Consider the following 12,445-nt stretch of genomic DNA (forward strand, 5'->3'; position numbering starts at 1 on the left):
AGTCTATATTGTTTAAAAATTCTAAGAATATCTTAATATCTTGGAAATGTGTAGCTAATAATCAACTTCAAAGAAGACATGCTATTTGATGCAATTTGAGAGCTCAGGCCGGAAGGATTCACTGGTTTAGGGACTTGATGTGGACGCCGGACTCCGATCAGCGACCCGCTCAACATGAGGTGTAGAGGAGCACAGCAAGAACGTTGCCTGGATCAAGTGGGGTCTTACTAGTTAGACATCAGATGCAGCCGTAGTTGGAGGAATGCAGTCCTAACCAAAGCTATGACCCCACCTTCTCATCATAGTCATTTTGAGCAGCCTATTATGAGTCTTAAGGAAAATCAAGCTTCAAAAGAGGCATTAAAAAGTTTTAAGATCGCTAGAATCGTTATATCGCTCTCCAAGGCATCGAACGTTTGAGTTAAAACTTTGAATTTTGCAGTATTGTTTTTCCATACTTTAGGTAAAGACTGTTAGCTAGAAGGTCGTGAACTAAATAACTACAATTTCTACAACCTCTTATATGGCTATTTAATACAGAGTAATCTCGACCTGTCCGTAATGACCTGTCTTCGAGTACATTTTATCAGTAGCTAGATTAAAAATCTGACCCAATTTTGATCGTGTAACCCAGCGCCATTCCCGGATTGGTCAATGCATCATTTTGGTGAAAATTTTAAAACCAAATCTCAACCAAATTTCGTAAACAATAAAAGAACTGTGCAATCTAATATGTACTCCAAATAGTTGTGCAAAGCATCCTTCAACCAATTTCTCGTCCATTCATCTGTGTAACGCAAGTTCATCGCCGTCACCCTCCAAAACCACTGTAATTTCCGATTTTTAACCACACAAATCTCAACCACAGCTGTAACGCCAGAATTGTTCCATACGTTACGGTTGAGCTGTTGGAGAACGCACACACACACACACGAAACCATCCTTCCTCGGCTGTTTTTGCTTCATAATTGTTTTCTGATGGGGTGATGATTGTTTTTACACATCCCTAGCTCACCCACCTCACTCGCATCGACCGAAAAGTGGTCGATTCATGCTGTGAGCTAAAATTGACATTCTCACACCTGTGCACCCAGTAAACGCGCCAGTACCGACCACTGTGATGGACGGCACGGTGAGCTAGCAGCAGCCGCTAGCTGGAAACTAATCACAAATTACACCACGCAAAAATGAAACATGCCGGGATCGGGCGAGCGAGCGAACGAGCGTGATTGCCTTCCCGGGGTGATAATTTTCATCGGCTTCCGGTACGTTCCCTGTGCAGTCTGGGAATGCACGCGGGTTTCGCTTTCGTCGGTCTTTCGTCGTTTGGATTTCAATTTTTGTCATCTTTCCCAAGGGAGGTAGAGTAACCCGCACACAGACATTCACATAAAGCGCTTTTCGTTTGTGTGTGTGTGTGTTTTTTTTTTGTTTTGTCACACCCGTCCACCCGGCCACGGTGTGATAATCCAACCACCGAGAAGACTTAAGCTATCCATACGCCGAAACGGTTGCATCGAGATCATTACGTCAAGAAAAAGGGCAAACAAAAAATAAAACGACCGGGGGGCCATGGGGTGGAAAAGGTGGGATTCGGGAAGGAGGAAGGAAATACGGTGCCTACCTTCGGTTGGCCACAAGAACAACGAAGCCTTCTGTAGTAGTACCGTTTTCCGTCACCCCTTCTCCTTCCCGACCACCACCCTTCTTTGTTCTGTCCGACGCCACCGTAAGCCGATGATGACTTTTGAAGGCTTCTTCAGTGCAATCGGGCACCGTCTGGCCCGGGTGCGAGGAAAAACCAGTGAAGAGGTTACGGAACCCGTTCGCTTCTTGCATCATTTCCCAACCCCCGTACACCAAACGGCACCGACAATTCATTCGTTTCGTTTGTTCTGTAGGGGTTGAGCCTACCGCTGGCCTCTCGCATTTTCCTTCTGCCGCACCGGCTCTTCGCACCCGTACCACGACGTGGTGCGCCCTCAACAATTACCACTTTGGAGCAACCACTTCCGGTTGAGGCAATCGGTTTTGAGAAAAGTTTTCCGTTTTTTGGGCCTCACCAACTGACCACAACCCCAAAGCCGAAAGATGTGTGAGCCGAAACGAACGGAAAAGGTAGGTTGTGTTTCACCGAGGGAACGCCTTATGCGCTTTTGGGGGTATGAAAAGAATAAGTGGGAAGCCCTTGGGGGAGGCTTTCGGTTGATGTTGCCTTCATTACCTTTGCGTTAACACAGTTAACCCGATGTTTACCTACCATGACCTCCCATGGGAAGGTTTTGCCCACCCACGGCTATCATATGCATCGAGCAGTGTGGCGAGTGAGGGAGATTCAGTTTCCATCAAACCATAATTCTCGACTTGTAAACTTTTATCCCATTTACTTGTTTATTTTCAATCCCGCTTTTGGGATGTGTTTTCTTACTTTGCTAGGACCTAGAAGCACTGTTTATTTATTCAGAATTAGTTGGCTTACTGTAAGGGGGAAGGAAAGTTTTTTTTTAGTGAGACAAGCTTTAACCACGCGTTGGCTTGATAGTGAAAGTTACTTGCTAAGGTTGAACTAGCTTTAAAACCATTTCCAGACATTGACAAATACACTAGGTATCATTTTTTCTGTGTTTGTGTTTGATTTTGTTGCAATCCATGATGATCCGAAACCACAATTTTATCAGATATTCAAAGCCCTGTTCAATACTTTTTTAAATGAAGGATGTCAGGGAAGCTAGTATGACAAGCTGAATCCTCTCGTGGTTATTCCTTGGCTTGTATTAAACTATTTTGTTTGTACTTCATTTAAATTATATGTCAATTTTAATTTTTGATGTACAATTTCATAAAAAAAATCTATTTCTTTAATTTAATTTCAATTTACTTTGTTTTATAGTAAGTTCTCAACATAAGCGGTACTCGAGTTATGCAGTTCCGAAGCTACTCTAATTTTTAAATTAAACACTAATTACCGTTCATTGTCAAAAAAAATTATCTTTTCGTATTTAGTGTGGATCAAGCAAACACGACAATAGTTTTACAGAATATCTTGTGAATATTATGTCCGACAATGGAATAAGACCACTTTTATATTATCCACTGTAACTTTTAATACTTTCAACGGATATAATCGAGTCAAAAATATGCAAAAGTTGCTAAAATTTTTTTTAAACTCTTTATTCATTTTATTTTTATAAAGTTGCAAATCATTGAATGAGAATTAAAAAAATCCTCACAAAATCAAATGTTTTTGTCACCAACCTGGTTTTTTAATACCAAAGCGTAACTGTGTCAATCAATGTTGAACAGTAGAATGATCATCAAAACTATAGAAACATCTGAGTTCGAATTTAAAATTCGATGAATAGTCTTATAGTATTGTACAATATGTTTAAGCCATATTTTCATACAGTCACAAAATGACACGATTAATTTGTCTAAAAATTTGAACTAAATATTACTAAGAAAAATTAGGTAGATTTGTTTAAAATTGGCTCTTCATCGTCATTTTTACGATTTTTAAAACACTTTTGGTATTTTTCTATTTTCCGACACTATTTGTGTAAGTTTTTGGATTGTTTCAAATTAAAGTTCTTTTTTTGGTGCTTGTTGAAACATGTCAATTAGAATTTAAAGTCGTATTTAGAAATATAAATGATGTGTCAGGCAGAATTCGAGATACGCGGGAACTCGAGATACATGAATCTCTCTGGATCGTGGATTGTACGCTTAAAATGGGAAGTGCTTGTATTCGCTTTCGGTTTCTTGCTCTAATTGACTTAACGACATGTTGGGTAATGACGGTCAACTAATGGCTTGATATATTTATGTATACCGAGTAGTTAAATAATCAATCCTCTCAACGAGAGAATGGTCCAGTAACGATTTGAACCTCGGTCCTGCTGAGAGAAGAACCCCGCTATTACCCTCTTCCCAATCGCCCTTTTGGCTTAAAGAATATTTAAATTGTTTTATGACTCTAATGTCCGCCGCATTGATTCAGTAAATTAATGTAATAAAAATCACTCAGCTGAGTGCTAAAGTTTGCTTTTATTTTCCAGACTCATTGAACCGGCATTTTCCTTCACAAATAGACTCATTTTAGTCCATAATCTAAATAGGGAATGTAAATAGAAAAGTTAAGCAGCCATGTCACACCGTCCCCAATTGTTATTGGGTTTGAAGTGTTTCTTCGTACATAAAAATCTTCTACCGGTGAGCACTTTGCGTAAAATATGTACTCCTCCAGCAAACAACTCAACCGTAAAACGCAACCAACGTACCCACACACACACACACACACACACACCCGGCCAGACGCGCGGACACAACCAAGGCACAGGAAAAACGAGGAAAGAAAAAAAACCCTACAACAACAACAACAGGAGACACTTTCCTTAACCCAACCTGACCCAGCAGTAGACACACATACACCTACACCACCCTAAACGTGACCTTCTTTCTTCCTTGACTTTTCACGCGTTTCTGGGCGACGGGAAGGAGTTCGGGGGTTCGGTACGGAGGATCTTGTCTCCGGCTGGCAGGCACGCTCGAACGGAAGACGCTCGTAAATAGCATTATGTCTAATTTAATAAACGTTCATTTCAGGTGTCGACGTGTGACACGGCACGGTTGCATCCCTCTGGGTGTCTTCCCACCGTGTCTTTGGCGTGCGATGACGCAGTCGCACCCGATGATGGTGTTGGTGGTCGGTGGTCTAATTTTTCAAGCACTATCCCACTCTCAGTAAATCTCAAGGAAGCGGAGTTTGTTTGTCTTTGGCGACGAGGGACTTCAGCTGTGCGGGCAGCAAAAGAGGGCGGGCTCGTTGTTGTTTTTACTTCCGCTTTGGGTCATTGCATCTTACCGAGGGAAAATTTAGATTTTCTGTCCTTGTGGCGTTGTTATTGTACATAAAACAGCAGTGTGGAGATGCCATTGGGTAGGAATAAAGCAGTTTATTATGATTAAAGAATATAGGCCATAGTTACCGCCGCTAATAGGCGAGCAAGTATACTCTATCCTCAAGAATTTTGAAGTGATGTTTAATGTACTTGATGTTAATCATTACAAGTTTACTATAATCATTAAGTTATCCTTTGAACAATTAAAATAGTCAATGTTCAAACACATCTTAAAACAACATCATGGCTGGCACCTCAAAGGACTGACAGACGGACGCTATTTCAAGAAGAGCGGAGCTTAGCGACATGCCGAAATTGGCAAAAAAAATCATATACCGACAGTATGATGACCCGATGAAAACTATCCTGTCTGTACTTCCGTATACTTATAAAGGTAGCCTTGAACTTGATAAGCCCCAAGTACGTATCAAGAAGCTTTCAAAAGCTCTACAGTTTTCCCCCATATTATTGACAAAGTATGACCGCGGTTATTTGCTTCGAAGTCTCCAGGATTGCATCCTCCTGAACAGCTGGGGTCGTCCTAGCAAACAACTGTGATCCATGACTGTGATGTTCATCATCTATCTCCTTTTCACCTGTCTCGTATTCTACTCCACTCGTTGCCTGCTTTGCATCACACAGATTATTTGAAGTGAGTCACAGAGTCCTGACAATACAAGACGTTTAGATGATATTGGATCACGGTTCAACTTTATAGTCCCAAATTTAGTGGAGCTTAAAAAGTATTTGTTGCAGATGTTTCAGAGAAAGAAGAAAAAAATCCTTGAAGATCATCAGCAACTGATCATATCCATAGGCTGTTGTTAAAGCATCCATTGGCATACTTAAAAGGCAGCACGTCAAGGCTTCACGATCACCGTTGGTCACCTAAGAGCTAATGAGACTCTTCCAGCTTTGAACGGTGTGCCTTTGTCTTTTGCTCCTTCTTGGCTTTGTTATTTCAATTTCCTAAGTCTTCATACTTCGATGCTTTTGTTTTCCGTTTTTCATGTAGTGGTTCTGGTTTTGGAATTAGTGATCACAATTTGGAGCAATCAAAATGGGAAGTTTCTTATACTGGAGTCTCTTTATAAGGCTTTTTAATTATCTATAGCCTGTGAAGCTTATAAGAATTGTTAACTTTTAGTTTTTTAAACCAAACATGGCTTAAAGCTCATTTCGTTAAAGCTTACGCATTAAAAAAGTACCTCTGCTTGTTATTGTCTGTAGCTATCCAATAAGAAAACTCACTTTAACCCCCAAAAAGCTAAAAGGACAGCTGCATGCCAGCCCGTTAGCGAACCGCTGCACTTCAATTTGCTTCGAAAAATATAACCACCGTAAGCACAAATATTGTGTGTTTTGCAAAGCGAAACCACAGCTCACACATATAGTAAAATGCGTCGTAAGCTTCTTCCGACTAGGGACGGCCAGCTGCCAAAAGTCGGGGTGAAGAGCTTTAGAATTTGTTGTTCCCCGGGCCTGCATCAAATCGCTCGCCCGGTCGCTTTCCCGGTGCACCCTCAACAATCAACAGAACAGAGTGAGCAAGAGCAGCGCACAGGAAAAATGTCCACTGATAGTGGATAGTGGTCTGTGAAGGAGAAAGTGGGATGTGAATACACCACCCGGAAGTAAAAAGCTACCAGGCATCCTGTGTGTGTGTATGTGTTTGTTGGTACCAGTGTGCAAACACAAAACGTTGGAAACGCTTGCGGAATGCAGATATAAATTCGAGCGTTTCGGCATAAATTAAAAGCCTTTTAGTGTCCTCGAGCAAACCAGCCAGTAGGGGTTTTCCCGGGTTGGGAGGATGCCGCCTTGCCGCTTCAGTGTTGTGCAATGCTGGCAGTAGCAGTAGTAAAATGCTGAAGGATATCCTTTTACCTACTCCCTCCAGACAGTGGGATGCTCAATATAGCTCTGATTTCAATTCATTTCCCAAAGCATGCAATGTCGGTGGAGGGAGAGCGTGCGGGAAACGGACACGATATTAGAGATCCCAGGGTTACCCCAAAAAGGTATTTGAATTTGCACAAGCAAAATCCCATCAGAATAAATATACTCGCATGAAGGAGTCTTTGCCGTTGCATTCGGTCGCCGGTAGTGCAGGGAGTGTTCCTGTGTGTGTGTGTTGTGCATCTGCAACGGGGGCACCCACAAAGCTTCCAAAAGCTGGCATCTTAGAGCGTTGCGTTTTTCCGAGTTTCCGTGTGTGTGGGTGATTTTTACCTTTCCAGCTCGGAAGGATCGCTTGAGCTCTGCAGGGAGACAGGGAACGCGCCCAAGCTTCCCTTGCCAAGATTTGCGCAGTCTTTTGGCCTGTGGAAAACGACAACCGAGAACTGATTAAATCTCAACAACACCGCAAAATGTTGCTAAATCAACAAGCGAAGTAAAACCGGGAAGCCATTCCATTTCGGGCAGGAATTAGAAGCCATGTGTTTGTGCCGCCGCACCGGGGTGTGCTTGCCAAGTTTCGGCAGACGGGGGCAACACTGGTTCGAAACTGTGTTCGTGTGCGTGTGGCTGGCTGATGCATATTTAATAAGCAGCTACCAGTCTTTTGGAGAAGGATTTTACGATTTAACTTTTCCACCGTGAGACACCCGTAATCTGATGCTTTATTGGCATATGCTTTTAAAAGTGAATTACTGCACAGGAGGGCTAAAGATTTCAATCTCAAACCATTTTCCCCGATGGGACAACCCGTGTTACCCGGCTATGTAAGGTTTCCTGGTGGAGGATACGCTCCATTTCCATCGCTGCAAGTTCCCGGCTGCAGTTCAATAGCTAGAAGCTGCACATGCCATTACTTGCCGGCACGTACGTCGGCAATCCTCCCAGGGATGGCTGATGCTCATGGAATCTTTACAGGCGATTCTAGTAATTAAAATTATATCCTATTTTTCTCCGGTAGCAATCGGAACATATTTTATCGGGCGCATTGAGCAGGATTCGAGATGCCAATCTTTTCCAACAGGTTGGCCCCTCGTCTGCTGCCAATTATTTCTAGCTTAACATCAAAACCGATCCAACGTCAAGACATGCCGGGCCTACCAAGCCGCCGAAGTAAACCTTCACCTGATAAGCCTTCCCAGAAGCCGATTGATCTGGGTCGAGACTTTCACAGTTGTGACGTTCGATTTGGTGACGATGTCTAACGATGGTTTCCGTACTTGAACTACAAGAATCTGGCCCCGTTCTTGGATTGGTGCACGTGTGCCGGTGTGCCGTTGCGTCGGTATTAACGCACTGAATGATTTATTAATATCACATTTAAGGCCATCAATAACGCATCCGTACGTTCGAGCCGTACCAGATTGGATTCGTTCGGTTACGGGATGGAAGGAATCTGTCGAATGCCACCGTGAGTCTTTTCATCAAATGTTGTGTAAGTTGGGATGCGCAGCGTTAGGTATTTATTGGAAAATGTTCGGGTTTTATCCTTTTCACTTACGGTTGGTTGATTAATTTACTCTGTAAAGGAAATTGAGAGCCTTCAAATTTCCTTCAATAAATTCTTCTTGCAAAACAACGAAATTCTCTAAATCTGTTATTGCTTTTATTGCTTAAGATTTACAACTCACCTTTTTTGTTTTATATTTTTTAATTACATATATCTTCTGGATTGTTATGAAATACTCTACAAAAATCAAAATATAAAATTGATAGAAAGTCAGAGTTTTGTTACCTTGTAATGTAGTAACCTCACCGTCAGCTGTACTAAATATTGTTAATAAAAATTTATTCATTGCTCAGTGAATGTAGCATGGTACTGATTGAATCAAAAACAATCGTTTCGTTGCTTTTAATTGTAATTTTTTACCTACCAATTCTTCTTCAGTCGATCTAGCAAAAAATTGTACATAGACTGTCTTTCTACTATTTATTTAGAACTTACTCCTTAGTAATGCTCCGTTACTCTAGCACTTTTTATCATGAGTTGAAGTTTGATTCAACACCCCTGCAGACCTTTAATTCCACAGGGATATCAGCTAGACTCGTGATTTATTTTTTTACATTGCTCAAGATCAATACAGCATTCTGCTAAAATATTACAGGACTTATAACTGCAAATATTACAGTGCCCTGTTCTCAACTCATTTGAACACGTTGCTTTAGCTTACTCTTTGTGACGCTATTGTTACATCAATATGATAGCGATCTGATTCTCAGAACATTAAATTAATTACAGAAGAATCTTGGTGGCTAGATCACCTCATTGTGTCTTAAACATTATGACTTTTACTATCATTGTAAAGGTTGTTCATACCATCTCCATGTGTATCTTCACCATCTCGTCAAAATCGTAGCATTGAACGATCTCCTTCCCAGAACATCTACTGAGTTACTCTTTAATCACTGTAATTCTTTAGAGCCACGAGTAGTTGTAATGAAGCATATTATTTAAATAAAAAAATCAATTATATAAGATAAAAAAGCCTGACTTTTCGTAAAATGAGTTTATATGAGCTTACCTTTCCCAGTAAGCAAAAGAGACATCTTCATACATCTCCCCTAGCAACATCAATTAAAGCTACAAAATGAAGGCACGGAAGCACAGCACTTAATTTGTTGCCATAATTTTAATCCCAAACTTTATCCACTTCTTTATGGCTGGCGTGCTCCGGTCGCTCGACTCCAACACCGTACAGCGGATGGGTGGGAAAAAGGACATTTTATGCAACGGCCGAATGCACTAACACACACATATATTCACCCCGAGTCAAGGGAGTGCATACGCGCCAGGAGCGCATAAATTTCTTTCCACTTATCCACGAACAATAGGTTTATGTCGCGATGTCTTTTCATTACATTTCGTGTGTTTTTTTTCTTTCTTTTCTTTTTGCTTTTATTCTTTTGCTACGATTCCGTTGTTACGCGCACGCTGCTGCCCACTGCTGCATGTGTCTCGTTTGGCAAATATCAATGAATGAAGTCTGAAGACGCGCATCGCGCCTAGTCGAAATGGACGGAACAAAAGAGGACCTTTGGGAAGTTCTAGAACGGGATGCAAGACCTACAAGAGAAAAAAGAAGAGAACGAAAGATGAAAAAAATTACATACAACCTCGGGTTCTGTCTGGATCAGCGTTAAAACCTGGGACACAGTCGGTTAGGGATGAGCATTTTATTTAAAAGAACCAAGGAAATGTTGAAGCGTTAACAGCGGGACGAGAAGGAGCGAGAGAGAGAGAGAGAGAGCTTTGCAAAAAGCTACGATTTATTATGCGATTTCCTGCCACCCCCCTTTCCCCATCCTTCCGCTCCTTCACCTCTTCAACCAGCCTTCAAACTGGGTATGACGTGCCGGCGTCCTTCGTTACACTACTTCGTTTTCATCTGTCAAGTCCACCTGAGCCGGGCGCGCGCTCGTTTGTTGACAATGGGCTCGCATAGTACCGGGAATGGGCAGATGAATTCAAAGGATATTCGGGATGGTTGGAAATAAAAACAAGAACGACGCTTTATTTTGCATCGAGCCGTAAAAGGGAAGGATGCCACGTCAAGATGTCACAGGTGCCCGTGCGTGTTGCGTTGTGTATCTTTCCACACCGAAGAAAACCCCACGCCAAAAGAAAACGTGCATCAAACAATAGGAGCATAACATTCCGTCGCGCAAAAGCAAAACATTCCGTTTCTCAGGATTTTCTTCCCGCTGCTCTTCGCGCTATGGGCATCAGGGACGTGCCGTGGACGCTTGTAAGCAGATTTAAGAAAAATTAATGCAAATACACATCTTTCCTGCCGCAGCCTGCCAATGGCTTAAGGGATTCGGCAATACGAAGGAGAGCTGATCGTAAAGTGAAAGTACGCCACCGCGAACGGGTACGTGACTCAGTGTGTGTGTGTTGGCGAGACAAACACGGCACCAGCACAGGACAATGAGTCGGACGTTGGAGGTGCAAAAGGAAAACAGAGAAACATTAGAAAAAGCGAGTGGCAAATAAAGGACGAGACGCGAGTTTTCGTTTCGATTGGTACTTCCCCGAAGCCAACCAGACGCAAGACAGGACATGAAAGCGTACCAGAGTGAAGCTTTTTTGATGCCTCCATTTTAACGGGCAGGACTTCCCGCATACTCACACAGGGACACCCGATTCGCTTTTGACGAATATTTCTGCTGTTTGAATATTTAAACATAATATTTGTTTTGCCAAATGGGTTTTCCATCCATCGGCAAAATTCCGAGTGCTTCCCTTTTCTCTTCCTCTCTTATGCAGCCCTCCATTTTCACTCTCTACTGTTTCAAGATCCTCCACATAAAAGATCCATTTGGCAGCCATTATTGCCTTCCCTGCGCCACCACGACCGGACCATCTCACAAGAAGCTGTGGTTTTTTTGTACGTTTGTTGCTTTCCCCGCTTGGGTCGAAACACACAAAAAAGACATTTCCCTCCATTGCCGGGAAAAGCTTTTCCCGTTCACCGTCCGCCACACTTCTCAATCGGCTCGGCGCGCTTCGTTTTCCTACACGATTTTTCCTCAGCGTAGCGTTGGGCTATAATTGGGCTTATCTTCGATTTGAAGCTGTGACAGCAATAAACAAGACTTTAATCCGATCAAATAGGGATTTCCGATTTTCCCCTCGCTTGTGCGCCAGCATTTCGGTGTTTGTTTTCCATACTTCATTCTTCTTATTATACCATGTGTCTCGGGAGGGGTTTTTTGTTCTTCTTCTTCTTCGCGTCGATCCCACTCGTCTCGCTCTCACACTCGCTCTCTTCACGGCCGGAATATTTCAAACCGGATTAGAGACAACGCCTGCCCGCCCGGGCCCGCGTTGCTTAGGTCCCGATGATTCCCGGATCTTCCCCCCTTTTCCTCGATGCGGGGTTTGTGTCCTCACCAGTTTTTTTTTGCACACGCTTTCCACTGTTTCCGCTCTGTTGGAGGGCAAGCCTCACCGCCCTAAAGGTCATTTGCCTGTTTGCATACGATCGCATTTTTATGCGCTTAGAAGCACTAAAGCCACCGCCGGGGTCAGTCCACCGCCGGTGCGCCTTCGCACAGGAAAATTGAGCCCGAAATAGGATAAGGTAGCGATTTTCGTTCGAAATGGTAAATTGATAATTAAAGGCTTTTGTGGGTTATCCTTCGCGAGTGGTACGACCAATGCCAGGTACAAGCACGCTCCCTTTCCACACCTTCCCTCCTATCGTACCACTAACCGCAAAAGGTGATGTTTTGTTTTGTTTTGTTTTGTGTGTGTGCGTTTTCTGCATTGCTTCTAAGCTCGCGGGCTAAAGGGCCTAAGCCTAACCGAAATGGATTTGGATAAGCGGGCATTTGGGTTTGAGTACGCTTTCGGATTTTTCTTTTGCGCTTTCCGCGCTCCATCTCGCCCTCAAGCTCGTCCGTGATCCGTATGCAAATGAACCGATAAGTGCACGGCAAAGACCCGAAATTATTTGCATTCCATTCTATACTTCCGTCGCCGGTCACCGGGTTTTGCCAATTGTGGGCCGGGCCCCGGATCGCCGATAGAAACGATGTGGTGCGAGATGTTTTGATAATATTTGTATTTTATTTAAGCACAACAG

At 42.9% G+C, this 12,445-nt stretch overlaps 1 long non-coding RNA gene across 1 annotated transcript; it reads right to left on the reverse strand.

Moving 5' to 3' along the window:
• Nucleotides 1–9,744: 9,744 nt before the first annotated feature.
• On the reverse strand, nt 9,745–10,171 carry LOC118513275. Its single transcript, XR_004906438.1, has 2 exons — nt 10,002–10,171; nt 9,745–9,921 (listed from the first exon to the last, which is right to left on the reverse strand). It is a non-coding gene; the product is annotated as an uncharacterized LOC118513275 (long non-coding RNA).
• Between the last annotated feature and the right edge of the window lie 2,274 nt (nt 10,172–12,445).

The sequence above is a fragment of the Anopheles stephensi genome, chromosome 3 (assembly GCF_013141755.1).
Source record: "Anopheles stephensi strain Indian chromosome 3, UCI_ANSTEP_V1.0, whole genome shotgun sequence".
Lineage (NCBI taxonomy): Eukaryota > Metazoa > Arthropoda > Insecta > Diptera > Culicidae > Anopheles > Anopheles stephensi.